This window comes from Sus scrofa, chromosome 10 (assembly GCF_054392235.1).
Source record: "Sus scrofa isolate SSC_HxYL_T2T_F1_AM1 chromosome 10, Sscrofa_HxYL_maternal_Yorkshire_Landrace_v2.0, whole genome shotgun sequence".
NCBI lineage: Eukaryota > Metazoa > Chordata > Mammalia > Artiodactyla > Suidae > Sus > Sus scrofa.
The window spans coordinates 4,907,899-4,924,536 of NC_139392.1; the positions used below are offsets into that span (position 1 = coordinate 4,907,899).

The 16,638-nt window shown below is 36.6% G+C and overlaps 1 protein-coding gene across 1 annotated transcript in view; it reads left to right on the forward strand.

The window, feature by feature from the left end:
- The window catches only part of LOC146398768 (uncharacterized), a 690,556-nt gene that overhangs the window by 610,541 nt on the left and 63,377 nt on the right, over nucleotides 1–16,638 (forward strand). Inside the window, exon 8 of the mRNA XM_084980982.1 lies at nucleotides 1,524–1,559. The gene's annotated coding sequence lies outside the window, so the exon portion shown is untranslated. The remainder of the gene's footprint in view (nucleotides 1–1,523; nucleotides 1,560–16,638) is intronic.

Below are 16,638 nucleotides of genomic sequence, written 5' to 3' on the forward strand. Positions count from 1 at the left end.
TAACTTAATTCATCACTTAATTTAGCAAAACTGAATTAAACATTTTACGTTACCAAAATGATTTTGAGAAATGATTTTAAAAGTTCACTCGAAAATGTTTTACCTTGCTTTCGTGTATTTAATGTACTTAGGTTCCTAATGTCTTATGTTTAGATTACCCACAAAACTTCCTGAGACATTAAGCAAAATCAGTCATTCTCTTACAGTCTTATTGTCGTCATCACCATCAAATTGTGTAAGAGATGATGTTAATTTATTAGACCTTTAAACCTCGGTAGTATCAAAGTATTCTATTGAATGATGAGATGTCTCTAAGATATGCTTGTTTTACCTAAACCGACAGACTATCTTTAATTTACTGCATATTAATCCTAGACCACATTAGCTGGTAAATCAATTGGGTTAGTTTTTATTATAGTTCTTCAATTCATAGCACTAGTTTTGCGCTTTAAGCCAATTAAATAGAACACGTTTACAGATTATTCTTGGCAGTAACATTTAGACGTAGAAAAACACCGCATACCATGTATCTACAGCACATACATAGATACACCTAAACATAGAGACAGATAAAACCAGACACCTTATAGTTTTGTTTCAAAATTTTAGCTGTGAGACAGGTACAGTAGTGTAAAACTCACCAGTTATTTAAAAAAAAAAAAAAAGTTTGCTCTAAGTGTTTTTTTCTGGTGGATGGAATAAGGTAAGGGTACTTGCTCACATGGCTAAACCCTTCTCTAAAATCTGTGGAGCAGCTCTTAAAAGATTTTTTTTTTTTTTTTTGGCTGAAGTTCTTCAGATAAGTTTCTCTCCAAAGTTTGTACTTTAAGTTTTCTGTCTCAAATGCCCAGAGAAAGAATGCAAGTTATATGCTCTGTAAGATGAATAGGAAGGTTTGGGATTGTGAAAGGAATAGGTACACTTTGAACTGCCTCTAGAACTGCATTTCTAGTTTTATAAAGATTTTTTAGAGAAGTGCTGTTTAATTCCTCAAAGAATTGGGTTGTATCCTTGAAGATGAAGGACTGACATACCCACCTACCTATGTTGGAGTGCTTTTCTTTTCTTCCGGGTACATTTAGTCTTGAGGAGAAAGCCTACAATTAAAAAAAAAAAAAGAAAGAAAAAAAGAAAAAGGCTCTGAATATCAGATTCCAATTTAGCCACATTTCTGATTATAAAATTACTAAAAATCCTTTCAAATATCAGATTTCAGCCATGATAAAGAGTGAATATTTTGGCAATATGATACAATCCCATGGATCCAAGAGGTGTCCTCAGAGAGAGCAGAAGAGTTGGCTTTACAAGATCATTCCCCAAATGAGCCCAAAGTCATAACCAAAAGAAATAACTTAAAACAAAACAAAACAAAACAAAAACAAAAGCCAAGCCAAACTCTTGACTTGGCATAAAGCAAGCAGGAAGGCGATGCCTCTCTCTGGGAGAGGAATAGGGGGCACCAAATGGGTCTGGACTTGCAAAGGAAGCAACAATTGTTCATTTTTAATTTCCTCTCTCCACAGGGCACCATAAACAGAGATTCAGGAACACTGATGCTGGTAAGAATTCTTACCCTTTGTTAACTTCTGTCAGTTTTTCAGGATTCCACCAGAAGTTTCTGCGTGGGGTCTTAAGTGGAGTATAGCTCTGATATTTTCCATAATTTGACAAAGTTTTTAATTAATTTATGTTTAATTAACTTCCCCTTAGCTGTTAAATGGAGTAATGTACCTGAAAGTCCCTCAGCATCTAATCAGCTCTGGGAGGGACCCTTATGGCAGCATTCCTGCAAAGACAGACATGGACGTGTTCTAGTAGATGCTGGAAAATGTGCATAGGCCATTCACAGACTTTTTCACTGTTCCAGTTGATTACAAATGAGACATCACCTTCTGTGCTAGCATTTTAATGAGGATGCTAGGAGGATGTCATAGGGGAGGCCTAGGTGTCATTTTAGGTCTCTGGCCTTGAAGCTATTACAGCTGAAGAGCTAGTTGTTTGGCAGACTTTGTTTACTTCTGAGGACTTTGGGAAGTTTCTGTATACCAGTAAAAATAGGTATCCCATTTTGCTTATTTGACGTAGTAATCCTTACTTTTTTTTTTTTTTCTTTTTGGCTGAACCCATGGCATATGGACGTTCCCAGGCTAGGGGTCAAATCAGAGCTACAGCTGCAAGCCTACAGCACAGCTCATGGCAACACAGGATCCCCGACCCACTGAGTGGGGCCAGGGATCGAACCCACAACTTCATGGTTGCTAGTGGATTTGTTTCCACTGTGCCACAACAGAAACTCCTGTAATCCTTACTTTCAAATGCACGTATTAAATGAATGATCTTGTCTAATTGGAATATTCCCACAGTGGCCATTGTAATTTTCTATTGTTTATGTAAGATGTTGTTGTCTTTGTAGATAACTACAGCTTCTGGGGCTACAGTTATTAGACATACAATAAACAGTTTTGCCAGAAGATGCCACTTAACTCTTTGGATTTTAGGGATCTTACGTAATTATTTATTCACTTATTTTAGCCAAGGCTTTGGGTCTCTCAAAGCCAAAGTAATACATAGAAGGGATATATTGCTAGATTGGAAATGGTGGGATGTTTATAGAGTACCTCATTACATGAAAATTTTCTTGAGATTGGTGGTTGACTTACTATCCATGTAATGGTCAGTAACCAGCTTATCCTGACATGGGAGATTTAGTTAGGTGCCTAATGATCTTAAATCTCTTAAGCTGCCCACCTGCTTTTTTTTTTTTTTTTTTTTTTGCATCTTTTTGGCTTCTGAGACCTTGTTAGCAATAATTTTATTTAAATGTATGCATTAATAAACCAGCAATAACCAACAGACAGGGGGCTGGGGAAAGGATTGAGCTAGTAGACTGAGAAGAATAGAGGTTGAAAGCTGATTCCAAATAACACAGAATGCAGCTGCTACCAGTTATTCCCAACATGGAATGTGGGGAAGAATTCCAAACAAAGGGCAGACTGCGGGCTAAACTGTGAATTGTTCCCAATGTGAAGTCTGGAGATAGAACCAAGAGCTTGGCTTTAGAAGTTAATGCACATGGACCAATAGAATGCCTTGCATGCATCAGCAGTGATGCCTATGGAACTAGAGACTGGGAGAAAGGGCTGAATCAGCAGATCTCAACATGTAAAGTAAAGCTTAGAACTGAGAAGGAATTTACCCAGGACCTTCAGAAAGGGGTAAGAAAGACAATGAACACAAGCCTGTGTTTCTTGTCCCTAAATGCTGTCAGAAGTCTGCCTCAGCCCCACAACTGCCACCAAATCTACCCATCTGAGTAAAGTTGACAAATCTAATTGGCTTTATTAAATAATTCATGAATCAAGTGTGTCCATCTAGAAATAAATAGAAAGGAGCTCTATTGAGCTATAGAAAAGTTTTTAAAGGCAGAAAGGGGGCAGAAAAAAGAAAATTATTAGCAGAGATAGCATTGTTTTAGCCAAAGTAGCCCATGTAAGGGGAATGGAAAGGCCTATTAGGCAGATTACCTCCACAGGGCTGACCAGGTAATTCCAGGTTTATGCATTAAAGTTTGCATGGGGGTTTTAGATGGCAATTAGGTTAGGCAGTAGCAAGTCTCAGTTTGATGATGTGGGGCTTAGCACAAGTGACTCTATTTGAAGCCTCTTGTCTATTTCTTTATACATTTGAGAATGAAAGTGTTTTATTCTTTTTAAATTGATGCCGTTTATTTCCTTTTCTTCGTCCATTGCACTAGCAGGGAATTTTGGTACAATGTTTATTAGAAGTGGTGGGAAGGGGAGTTCCCCTTGTAGCTCAGTGGTAATGAACCTGAGTAGTATCCATGAGGATGCATATTCGATCCCTGGCCTTGCTCAGCAGGTGAAGGATCTGGCATTGCCATGAGCTGTGATGTAGGTCACAGGCACAGCTCGAATCTGATGCTGCTATGGCTGTGGTATAGGCTGGTAGCTGCAGCTTGAATTCAACCCCTAGCCCAGGACTTCCATATGCTGCAGGTGTGGCCCTAAAGAGTAAAGAAAAAAAAAAGAAAGAAGTGGGAAAGGGAATCCTTGCTTTGTTCCTAGTATTAGGGTGAAAGCCACCAGTTACTTAAGATTAATTAGGATATTAGCTATAGTTTTTATTGTAGATTCTATTTATTAACTTAAGGAATTTCTTTAATCTTGGCTGAGAATTTTTTTTATTATGACATTATTGGATTTTATCAAATGAATTTTGACGTCTATTGCCATGATTATGTGATTTTTTCTTTATCTTGTTGATATGGTGGATTATATTATGTGCTTTTCAAATTTTCAACAAGGCTTGTATACCTAGAATAAGTTCCACTTGGTCATCATATATAAATTTTCACATATATTGTTGGATTCTATGTGTTGATATTCTGTTGACTTTTTCATCTGTGTTCAGGAGATACATTGGCTTGTAGTTTTCCTTTGTTCCGATGTATTTCTGATTTGAGTATTAGGATGCTGGTGGTTTCATAGAATGAGTTAGTAATATTTCCCTCTGCTTTGATTCCTGGAAAGACTGCAGGAAACAGAAATCATTTCTTCCTTAAATGTTTGGTTGAATTCACCAGTGAAACCTCCTGTGCCTCTTGCTTTCTCTTTTGGAAGGTTATTTTTTATTGACTCAATTTCTTACATAGATACAGGCATACTTTGAATATTTATTTCTCTTTGTGTGGGTTTTTGTATCTCATGTAATTGAGCCATCTTGTCTGTTTTCATTGTTTGTAGTACTCTATTCTTATTCTTTTAATGTTCATGGCTCAGTAGTAGTGGTCCCTCTTTAAGTTAAGATCTTGGCAGTGTGTATCTTCTCTCTTTTCTCTTGGTTAGTCTGTCTAGAGCTTTATCTATTGTATTGATCTTTCAGTTTCATTAACTTTCTCTATTATTTTCCCATGTTTATTTTCCATTGATTTCTGCTCTAATTTTTATTATTCCCTCTAGTCTGCTTGCTTTAGGCTTAAAATGTTTTTGTTTTTTTTCCCCCCATCGAGTTTTCTAAAGTGAAGTTTGGATTATTTGATTTAAGTTTTCCTCTTTTCAATGACATGTATTTAATGCCATAGATTTTCTCTAAGCACTGCTCTCTATGCACCCTACAAGTTTCACTATATTCTCATTTTATTTTCACTTTGTTCAAAATAGGTTTTTAAATGTCACTTAAGACTTCTTCATCAACACCTGTGTTATTTAGAGTTGTGATGTGTAATATCCAGCTACCTTATCATTATTGATTTATGTTTAATTTCACAGTGGCTTGACAAGACACTTTATAAGATTTTTTTCAAATAAGAAACAAATTTGTACTTAGGTAAGGAGGCAATTTATTTGAAAGAATTATTGTGAAAGAGGAAAACCAGCAGTAGGCATAATGGGATGATCACAATGGGGAGAATCAAACTGAAATCTAGAAAAGCTTCCAAGGTCAAGCAGGAAATTCTCTTGTATAGGGCGTGTATAAACAAGGCTAGAAAGGACCTGATGTGATAAAGTTGTGTGAGCAATGGTGGTAAGAGAAGACAGCAGATAGGAAATCCCAAGTTATCCTACAATTGAGAATCCCTAAGAATGTGTTGTATCCTGGTTCAGGCAAAGTTCAAAGCCTGGTGGGTGGAGGAAAAACTTAACTAAGTTTTGGTTAAAAAGCAGTTTGTTCAGATTGATGAGTGGGGACAATGGGAGTGGGTCCATCTCATTATTTACGTGACAGAGATGAATGCTTGGAGGATCTTTTCTGGTTTTGTCATGTATTAAACAAGGGGCGGCCATGAGTCTTAGCTGGGTCATATGGAGAAGGATATTTTCTATAACAAAGGGTGTTTGCTGTAAGCCATTCCCTGCAACAAAAAGGGACCGGTATGGTGGAATGCTCTATTTTCCAGTAGCACAAGTGATAGTGGACTTGTATTTCTATTTTCCATCTTACCAGTTTTTGCCTCATGCATTTGATATTCTCATGTGCATATAATTCAGTAACTGTTATGTCTCCTTGGAGAACTGACGCCTTTACTTTCAAGTAATGCTTTCTTTATCCTTTACAATTTCACTTTTTCTGACGTTGGCTTTGAGTGATTTTAATATAGCTCTTCCAGATTTATTTTCATTAGCCTTAGCACGGCATATCTTCCTTTATCTCTTTATTCATAACTTGTTTGTGTCTTTGTATTTGAAGTGAGTTTATATTACAGGAAATATATAGTTATGTCTTTCTCTTTCGTAACAATTGCTGTCCTTTAATTTCAGTATATAGATCATTAACATTTGAAGAGATTAGAGATGTATTTGGAAAAATATCTGCCATGTTTTTAACTGTTTTCTAATCATTGCAATTATTCTTTGTTTATTGTCTCTCTTTTCTCTCTTTGGATTTAAATGAGCTTTTAATTTGATTCCGTTTTGTCTCCTCAGTATCAAATATACATTTACAAAAATTAGTGGTTATCTTTGAGTTTGAAATGTACATTTATAGGAGTTCCCATCATGGGTGCAACAGAAATGAATCCAGCTAGTATCCATGCGGATGGAGGTTCAATCCCTGGCTTCACTCAGTGGGTTGGGGATCTAGTGTTGCTGTGAGCTATGTTGTAGGCTGACAGCTGTAGCTCCAATATGAACCTTCGCCTGGGAACTTCCATATGCTGTGGGTGTGGCCCTAAAAAGCAAAAAGAAAAAAAAGAAAGAAAGAAATTTATGTTTATAACTAATCGAAGTCTATCTTCTAATAATAACTATACCACTTTCTGTGTAGTGCAGATACTTTGTAGAGGAGTCTTTCGAACACCTTCCTCCTCTCCCTTGTGATAGTGTTGCCATTAATTTCACTTATTTATATACAGTAATTACCCAGGAGATTGTTACTATAGTCACTTGAAACAGTTATAGTTTAGAGGAATCAAGAATGAGGTAAGTAAAGTGTTTAATTTTACCTATATTAAAATCACTCTCCAATAGTCTTTCTTCCCTTATGTGGATTCATGTGTTTGACCTGTATTATTTTTCTTCTCCCTGAAGAACTTTTTAAACACTTCTTGCAGGGCAGATCTGTTGGTGATTTCTCTCAGTTTTTGTATGTCTTAGAGATTTTTTTAGTTTTTTTTTCAATTTTGAAAGATAATTTCTCTGCATATAGAATAATGCAAGATCTGCAAATTGGCAATAGATTATGCTGGCACATTATTATGCCTCATGACCTGGCATTAGCCAAACTGTTAAGTCTGCTCAAGACTTTTCAAAACAAAAAAAGCAGGGGGTTCCCTAAACCGCATTCAGATTTCATGCATTTGCTATAGAGATCCTCAGTATTTACTGAAAAGCTGTTTGTATGGAGACATTCATTACAGAGAAAAGGTACACATTAGAGTCAGCCAAGAGGAGAAATGCAAAGGGGTGATACTAGGAAAGGACTGACGTGGAAATTCTGGTCATCCTCTTCCATGGAGTCGTGGACAGCATTACCTCCCTCTAGACATACTCTGTGACCACTTGCACAGTGTATTGTCAACCAGGGAAGTACATCCAATATAGTGATTTTATTGAATCACTACATAGCCATGGTTGGTTGGCTGAGCTCAGTCTCTAGCTCCCCCATTTAGCAGAAGTTGAAATGACTATCGGTGGCTGAAGAGTCCACCGTGGTCACCTCCTATCACTCTCAGATGTGATCTGCAAAGAATAGACACTCCTATCTGGAGGGGAAATTACAAAGATTTAGAGGTTATCCTCCTAGGACCTGGGAATAAGACTAGACCCTTTTTCATAGTTGAGGCAAAATTCCTTCCTTCACAACAAATTTCATAGACTCTTTAACTTGATTAGGGAGAAATATGTAGAGTATAAAAATGATTCATCGATGCATTTAGTAATCTAGCTGACTGATAATCAGTTTCAACTCCGAAGTCCTGTTTTCTCAGGTAATGGGACAGTGGCACAGGGGAATCATGGAAGAGCAAAAGGCAGCTCTCTCGGTGGTTGGAGGAGAATATAGCCATGGTTTGAATTACTGAGTGAAGTTTCTAGAGAGAATACAGCAGCAAAAAAGAAATCCCTCCAAATCTGCATTCTTACTACTCTCAGTTCTGTACACGTTCAGTGCTAAAAAGACTTCCTTCGCAACACTTCTTTGTGAAGTTAGTGCACCAGGAAGAGATTTCAGAGCCCTCGTGGTGACTGAGAGACAAAATTGGACATTGAGCTCAGCCAGCATGAGGTGTACAAGATGAGAACTATGTGTCTTCAATTAGGCACTAAAGTTGTCATGCCTGGGAGGTAAATACTCTCTTAGTCTGGCTTCTCCAAATAAACAGAGTCAACAGGATCTATAATAAATAGAAAGAGATTTACTCTAAGAAATTGGCTCAGTGATGATGGAGGCTAAGAAGTCTAAACATCTGTAATTGGTAGGTTGCAGACCCAGAAGAGCTGATGGTTTAGTTTGAGCCTGAGTCAAAGGCCTGAAAATAAGGAAAACAAATGGTATAAATTTCACTCTGAGTTGAAAGGCAGGAGAATTCTGATAGCCCAGCTCAAAGACACACAGAAAGAAAGAATTCGTGCTTGCTCAGCCTTTACTGCTAAGGCCATCAGTGGATTGGCAGAGGCTCACTCACTAGAGGAGGACAATCTGCTGTAGGAAGTCGACATTCAAATGTTAATTTCACCCAGAAACACCCTCAAGGACACACCCAGTAGTGATGTTTAACCAAAGTCTGGATTCCCCATGGCTCAGTCAAGTTGATACCTAGAATTAACCAACCCAAGAAGCTTATCTTATAGACAAGGATCCCATCTTATCCATAAGGACAAAACCAAGGCAAAACCATACTAGTAGAGCTTAACACTACCAAAACATGACAGTGTCAAGGAGGTCTGAAGCAAGTTATCCCTGACTAGAAAGATTAAAAGAAAAAAAAAAAAAAAAGAGTAAGTTTTAAAGCAATGTGATATAATTAAAAATAAATAAATAAAGCTTCCATGAGCATCTACCAGAGCCAACATACAATGACAATATGGTATGAAAAGTAGGCATATCTAGATTTAATATAAGTATTGGAATCAGTAAACCAGATATTGTGATTATGATTAATATTTAAAAAAGAGAAAGAAGATATAAAATAGAAGTTGAAAAATGTACAATTTTAACACTAATTTTAATCTTTTTATATAAATTGATCACTATATCTGAAGGACAATATCAGCAATTATTAGATGGACAACAGGCAGAACACAGCAGAATACTGAATATGAGACACTGAAGACAGAATACAAAGTATAAGATAAAATGCGGAGTTCCCGTCGTGGTGCAGCGGAAACGAATCTGACTCAGACCCCTGGGGTTGTGGGTTTGATCCCTGGCCTCACTCAGTGGGTTAAGGATCTGGCGTTGCCGTGAGCTGTGGTGTAGGTTGTAGATGTGGCTCAAATATGGCATTGCTGTGGCTGTGGTGTAGTTTGCAGATGCGTTTTGGATCCTACACTGCTATGGCTGTGGTGTAGGCTGGTGGCTACAGATCTGATTCAACCCCAGCCTGGGAACCTCCATATGCCGTGGGTGTAGCCCTAAAAAGCGAAAAAATAAATAATAAATAAAAATAAAATGAGAGAGAACACAGTACACTGTAGGAAACATTTGGTACCTAGTCAAAATGTCTAATACAGGAGTAATTTTATTCCCACAAGAGGATAGAGAGACATAATCAGAACCAATATTTGAAGTAATGGTGACTGAGGGTTTCCAAATTGGAGAGACTCAGGGAGCTAGATAAAGGCCTTCAGTGAACCACAACAAAAAAGAAACACTGGAAGACCTGCCTTGCCCACCTGCTAAACTGTAATAAGTAAGGACAAATTGCTCTTTGAGCCATTAGGGTATGGTGTGATTTTATCATGCAGGAAGCTGCCATTAAAAAAAATTACCGATGTTGACACCGGGCAGTCCCAGGAATCTGAGAGGGTGGTGAGGGGACTCGGAAGGGTAAAGGAAATAGCAATTAGAGGCTGAAAGAGCTCATGAATGGCGTGGAGGGGCTGAACCGAATGGCCTGGTAACTTGAAAGGAGACATCCCAGTGCAGTTGTGAATATGACTAAGATGATTTCCAGGCAGGATGCTGGAAATGTCAGCTGGCTTTTTCACTCACTTGTGCATGGTTGAATGTGGGAGGGAAGATATGAACAAAGAAACTGTTAACAAGCAGAATTTAGAGAATGTACAGAGAGGCAACCCGATCTGCCGTAAAATCAAGCTATCCTTATGGCCAGGCTCTCAAGCCAGCCAAAGATTCAAGAATAAAACAACAGACTTCACATGAAGATCAAATTAAGGCTACCATTGTACGATTTTCATTAATAAATCAGAAAAAATTAAGAGGATGCCTTGGGCCCTCTCAACAAGACATACGTGGTTCTCAGAATCTTAAGGGCATTGTTTGTTATGCAGCAACCTGCCAGTCCACCCAAAGCAGCCACATGTCTGTGCTGGGAAGAATGATGGAAGTGGTTTAAGGGTCATGCCGCAAACCACAGTCACGTTTCTAAGAAAAACACAAGCTTATTAAGACAGTTGAACCAGATTTAAGGAAAAGGTCCCCTATTTTCTGCAGACAGGAAGTAGGCAGTGAGATTTTCAAATGGAAACATGGGCCATTTCTCATTGTACAAGGGTGGAATCAAGAATAGAGAAAATAAATGATTATGAAACCACACTCAGCAGAATTGGACCCATCAAAGGATAGTCACTGCACACAGAACTGGAGAACTGGTGGCACACGACTGACCAGATTTCAGAGTAGTTATCAGCGGGTGTTGTATGCTTACTTTGCTTCTCTGTTGGGAATGTTTGTGATAAAATAAGGGGAGTGAATTGTCTTTCTGCTTCATAAGACAAGGCATCAATAATATAAGCCATTAAGAGGGCCTTATCAATACATAGGCTAACTGCAAATCACAAGATCCTAGGCTTGAGCTAGGTCCCATAAAAAGTAGAGTCCTCTGTGGATCTTGGTGTGATTCCAGTTAACTTTACATATAGATCAAAAATTGTGATCAGAGAGAGGACAGTGGTAAAAGTAAACATAGCCACATTCTTTGCAGAGCTCTTCATCAGTAGGTAGACTATTTTTCCTCTCCTTAAATGTGGTTAAGGTCTGGTGACATGCTTTTCCCTAATCAAATGCACAGATGCGGGATTGTGTGACTTGATTCTAAACATCAAAAAACTCAAAAGCTTTTGCTGTCATGCTGTTGAAACCCTGGGATCATTATGCTGTGAAGAAACTCACCATGACCAATCACTTGAAGAGAGACCCCAGCAATTTCAAACATCCCAGCTATGGCCTCCCATATGGGAGCGAAATATAACAGAAAAATCAGCCCCAACCAAGCCACCAGCTGAGTACAGCTGCTAAGAAATTTGAAGAGTCCTATATATACTGAAGACATAGAATTTTACATTTAAAAATATTCCCAAAAGAAAACTGCAGGTGCAGATACTTTCAATATTGAAGTCCATCAAATATTTAAGGAAGATATATTTTTAGTGCTACATAAATCATTTCAGTTATAGAGGAGACAGGACTTCCATATCCATTTCATGAGGCCAACATTTTTCAGATTCCAAAACCTACAGAACAACATTACGAGAAAAGTAAAATTTGTGTTAGTGTGCCTCATTCACATAGACATAAAAATCATCTGTACCCTGTTGTCACAATGAATTCCACAGCAAATTAGCTAGAAATACCTCATGACCAAGAAGTTTATACAAAAAAATATAAACTTGTCTTCACATTTTAAAGTCAATCAAAATAATTCAATTTGTAATACACTAAATTAGCCCTAGGACCATATTAATAGATACAGAAAAGACATTCAAAAATTCAGCAAATTTTCATATACAAAAATCATTGTCTTAAAAGAAATAAAATACATCTTTACCCTGAAAAAGTTTTTCTGTGAAAATCCTACAGCCAAAGTTATTCTTAATGATGAACAAGTGCCATGTTCTCCCTTAGTGCAGGATAAAGGCAAAAAATATCTCCTCTCACCATTTCTATTCGGTATTTTTCAAGAGAATTCAGGCATCACAGTGAGCCAATAAAAAGAAAAGAATGGCCTTCATGTTTGAAAGGAAGAAGTAAAAAATTTTTTATTTGTGGATGACACAAACACATTTGTAGAAATACTAAGATCTTATAATTGTAGCAGGATTATATAATTTGTGGACCTTTGTGAAAAATCAGTTGTAGCTTTATATCCCGGCATCAAAAATTGGAAAATGAAATTAAATACACCAGAAAAAAAGAAAAATCAATCATTTAATGTAGGCTTGAGAATGGGCTTCACCCATATGGCAAAAAATTGCTACAACCTTTTTTGATTCTCAATCTAAGACTTACATGGTTTTCTCTGAAAAGGAAGAATATTCACTGAATTATCAACTATTTAATCAAAGAAATGTGATTGACAAATTACCACATTCATTCTCAAGAGGCAGGAAAAAGTAATTGCACATGATTTCATGCCTTAGGGAACTTGCATCAGGTGAGCCAAGACATATGTAATGATCTACAATAAGAAGGAAATGATATTATTGTGCCATTAATTAGCTCAAGTTGCAGAAGCTGTAGAGCTCAGTGACGTTATTGGTGGACCTTGCCAATGAGACTGAACCTAGGTTTTGTGATGGTGTGAGAAGAGATAATTAGAACAGGCAGTAAGAAGAGCAAGGAAGCACTTTGGAGCATCAGTTGAGGTATGTGGTTTCAAACAGGGATAAGTCAGTGTCCCACCAAGTTGGGAAAAGCTACTTGGTTTTATGAACATGTTTGAATAAATGGCCACCTATAATCTTCAATATGATTTTGCTTTCTCAGCAGGACGTTCTTTCTCCCCAAGTGTTTGTTCTAATTGATAAAGGAAAAGTCTTAGAGTTTTGAAATATTCAGCTCTGCTGCGAGAGTTAATTGATGATCCTTGTGGCTTACACCTGTTTCTGTGCTATAATTTAATGCATATCTTGCAATTTCCATAAATTAAAAGACTGTAATCATAGAGAGAAAGTTGGACAGACAGATGATGTATCCAGTTGAAGAAACTTTGTTAAAAGTAAGCATCCCCTCTATTATCTATACTACCTATCACTAACTTTAAAGTAATTTGCGAAGATTCTTATAATGTCAAGCTAACTTAACACCTGATTCTTCCTCTTAAAGAACAAGATTGATATGCCTCTCACAGAAGAAATTATGTCCCATGATCATTCCTATTCTTTCTTGCGCTCTCACAGTAATGAGAACTATATTTAGAAGGTAATTTTAAACACACACACACACACACACACACACACACACACACACACACACACACAGTTATTCTGAAAGTTAAAAAGTCCATTTTCACATTTAATTAATTAAACAAAAGAAAAATGGAAAGGAAAAAAGTCAATGACTGCTTATTTCATGTCTAAAAATTGCCCTACTAAGAGAAATAGTTATTTAGTTAACTTATTTTTTTGGTCTTTCAAAAATAATGACATGTAAACAATATCCATTGGTTTAAACTTGCACCGAAGGTCATCTTTAAGTATATGAATATTGGTTAATTTTAATAAACTTAAAAGACAATCATACATTTAGTAAATTATATTAAATAAAACAAATTACAGTATTAATGCGTTGCTCATATTGAAATCAAGAAGGTATGATGATGCTAGAAGTGAAAAAAAAAATGAGTTACAAGTGTGAGGCCTAGGGAGACACACATGACGCATGGCTTGGGATTTTATTGCCTGCGGAGCTAGTGAATCAAGGTGATGTGTAGAGCAGGTACTTGAATCTCTGCAGCTGCACATAAAAAACAGGAACTGACGACATGTTGATGATGGAATACTGAAGAGTATCTCGTCCACTGCTGAGGATTATACCCTGAACGAGCACCACGCATACTTGGCTATAACCAACACTTTTTTATTCCAGGCTCTGGGTGAAGGGCCCACATTGATAACACTAAAGAGGTAAAGATGAGAACCAGTGTTTCGGGTAGCACCATAGCAGAACCAACTGCCAGATAAGATATCTTTCATAAATCAAACACAATTTAATTACACATACAAGTATACGTAAAAATAAAATTAGACATTTGTTGAAATATAATTCAAGAAGTGAAACATAATCAATAAAAGAGAAAATACACCAAAGAAAATAGAGAAAACATAGAGCAAATTTGGACTTTAATATAAGCGGTTATGTGAAAAAATACTGGAAGTAAAATTGTAATCTAAATAATAGGTAATATTTATAATAGCAATAGCCAATATCAGCATGGATGTTGCATGTTATATTAAATAGGACTCCATAAACATACATGAACATAGAAAATAGATAAATTGGATTTCATCACATTTAAAACTTTTGTACTGCAAACAGGACCAACCCAGAGAATGGGGAAAATATTTGAAAATCTATATCTAAAAAGAGATACATATCTATAATATATTAAGAATTCTTGGAGTTCCCATTGTGGCTGAGAGGATTAAGAACCCGACTAACATTGATGAGGATGTGGGGTTGATCCCTGGCCTCGCTCAGTGGGTTAAGGATCCAGCGTTTCAAACAACTCAGTTGAAATTAGCAACAGATTTGAATAGAATTTATCTAAAGGGTATATGTAAATGTTCAATAAAAACATAAAAAGATGCTCACCATGGCTGGTCATTAGGGGAATGCAAAGCAAAACCAACATAAAACACCACTTCACACCCACATCACCTTCTGATTTTTCTATCATTTTCTATAGAAAGTGTTGGTGTGGATGCAGAAAAATTAGAACCCTAATTCATGGGTAGTGGGAATGAAAAATGGTACAGGCACTTAAGAAAATACTCCCTGCAAATGTTAGACACAGGAATTACGTGACTCTCCAGTTCCCTCATGGGGAATACACCCAAGAGAAATGAAAATACATTCACACAAAAGCACAGACATAAGTGTTTATAGCAGCATTATTCATCAGAGCCCACATGTCTATCACCTGGTGAATGGGTAATAAAAATTGGAGACTTCCGCAGGGGAATATTATTTGGCATTAGAAAGAATGCTGAAACATGCTACATGTCTTGAACACATCATGTAAACGAAAGAAGATCACAAATTGTATTACAGGTTTTATATGAAACGTAGACAACAGACAAATGTGTAGAGACAGTGAGTCGTTTAGTTACGCAGGAATAGTGGCATGGATGCATAGTGAACTCTGATAGACATGAGGCTTCTTTTTATGGTGATGTAAATTTTGGAGCATTAGATCTTGGTCATGGTTATACAATTCTGTAAATAATACTAAAAAATACTGAATTATATGCTTTAAATAAGTTTTTTTTTAAATTTGACTTATTTATTTTAGGTTGTGCCCATAGCATGCAGAAATTCTCAGACTAGGGATCAAACCCATGCCACAGCAGTGACAATGCTGTATCCTTAACTCACTGAGCCAATAAAGAACTCTAAGAATTTAAAATTTTACAATTTTTAAATTATAGCTAGATGAACTGTTTTATTTTTTATTTATTTATTTTTCCTTTTGGGCCATATCCATGGAATATGGAGGTTCCCAGGCTAGTGGTGGCCTACACCACAGCCACAGCAATGCCAGATCCAAGCTGTGTCTGTGATCTACACCACAGCTCATGGCAACGCTGGATCCTTAACCCACTGAGCAAGGCCAGGGATTGAACCAGCATCCTCATGGATGCTAGTTGGATTCGTTTCCTCTGTGCCACAATGGGAACTTCCTAGATTAACTGTTAAAGAGTAGGGTATACGTAGTTGAAGATATAATTAGTGAATGGAAGGTTAGGGTTGAGGAAATCATTGAGGATAAGCTGTAATAAGATAAAATAAAATAATGCAAGAGACATTAATATATATGAAGCATAATTCTAATAGCCAAAATATACACATAGGTATTATCATAGTCAATGAATAAATGACTGAGATCAAGTAACTAAAATTTTAAGTGTTGAGGAAATTCTAGAATTGAAGAATGACATGAGATATTAGTTCCAACCTAAAAAATATATCAAATTCACATAAATATAGTGTTATGTAGTATATGTATATAGTATATAGCATAAGAGTAAATTTAAATTATTAAAAATAACAGAAAGATGACAAATCTCTCATAAACCAAAAGAATCAAATAAGCAGAACTCCTTTCACTCTCCTTCATGGCTGAATACACTGGAAACAATAAAACAATATAACCCTTTCAGTGCTAAGAATAAATACCTACAAAGGACTTTTTTCCATGGAAGATAATAGTTTAGGATATTTTTGTGTCTAATCTCTTTACCTATCAGGAGTTATTACAATGATCTGACTTTTTGTATCAAATTTATGATGTGACATTTTTCTATTGCCAAGTAATAAATTATCCCACAATTTAGGTCTTAAAACAATAAACATGTTTTTAAACCTCAGTTTCTGTGGGTCAGAAATTTAGGCACTTTAGGTTTAGTCTTTGGGCTTAGTATCTCCCACAAGGGTGCAGTCACTGTATTAACTGTGAATATACATATTTCAAGATTCACCTAAGGGAAAATTTGCTTCCAA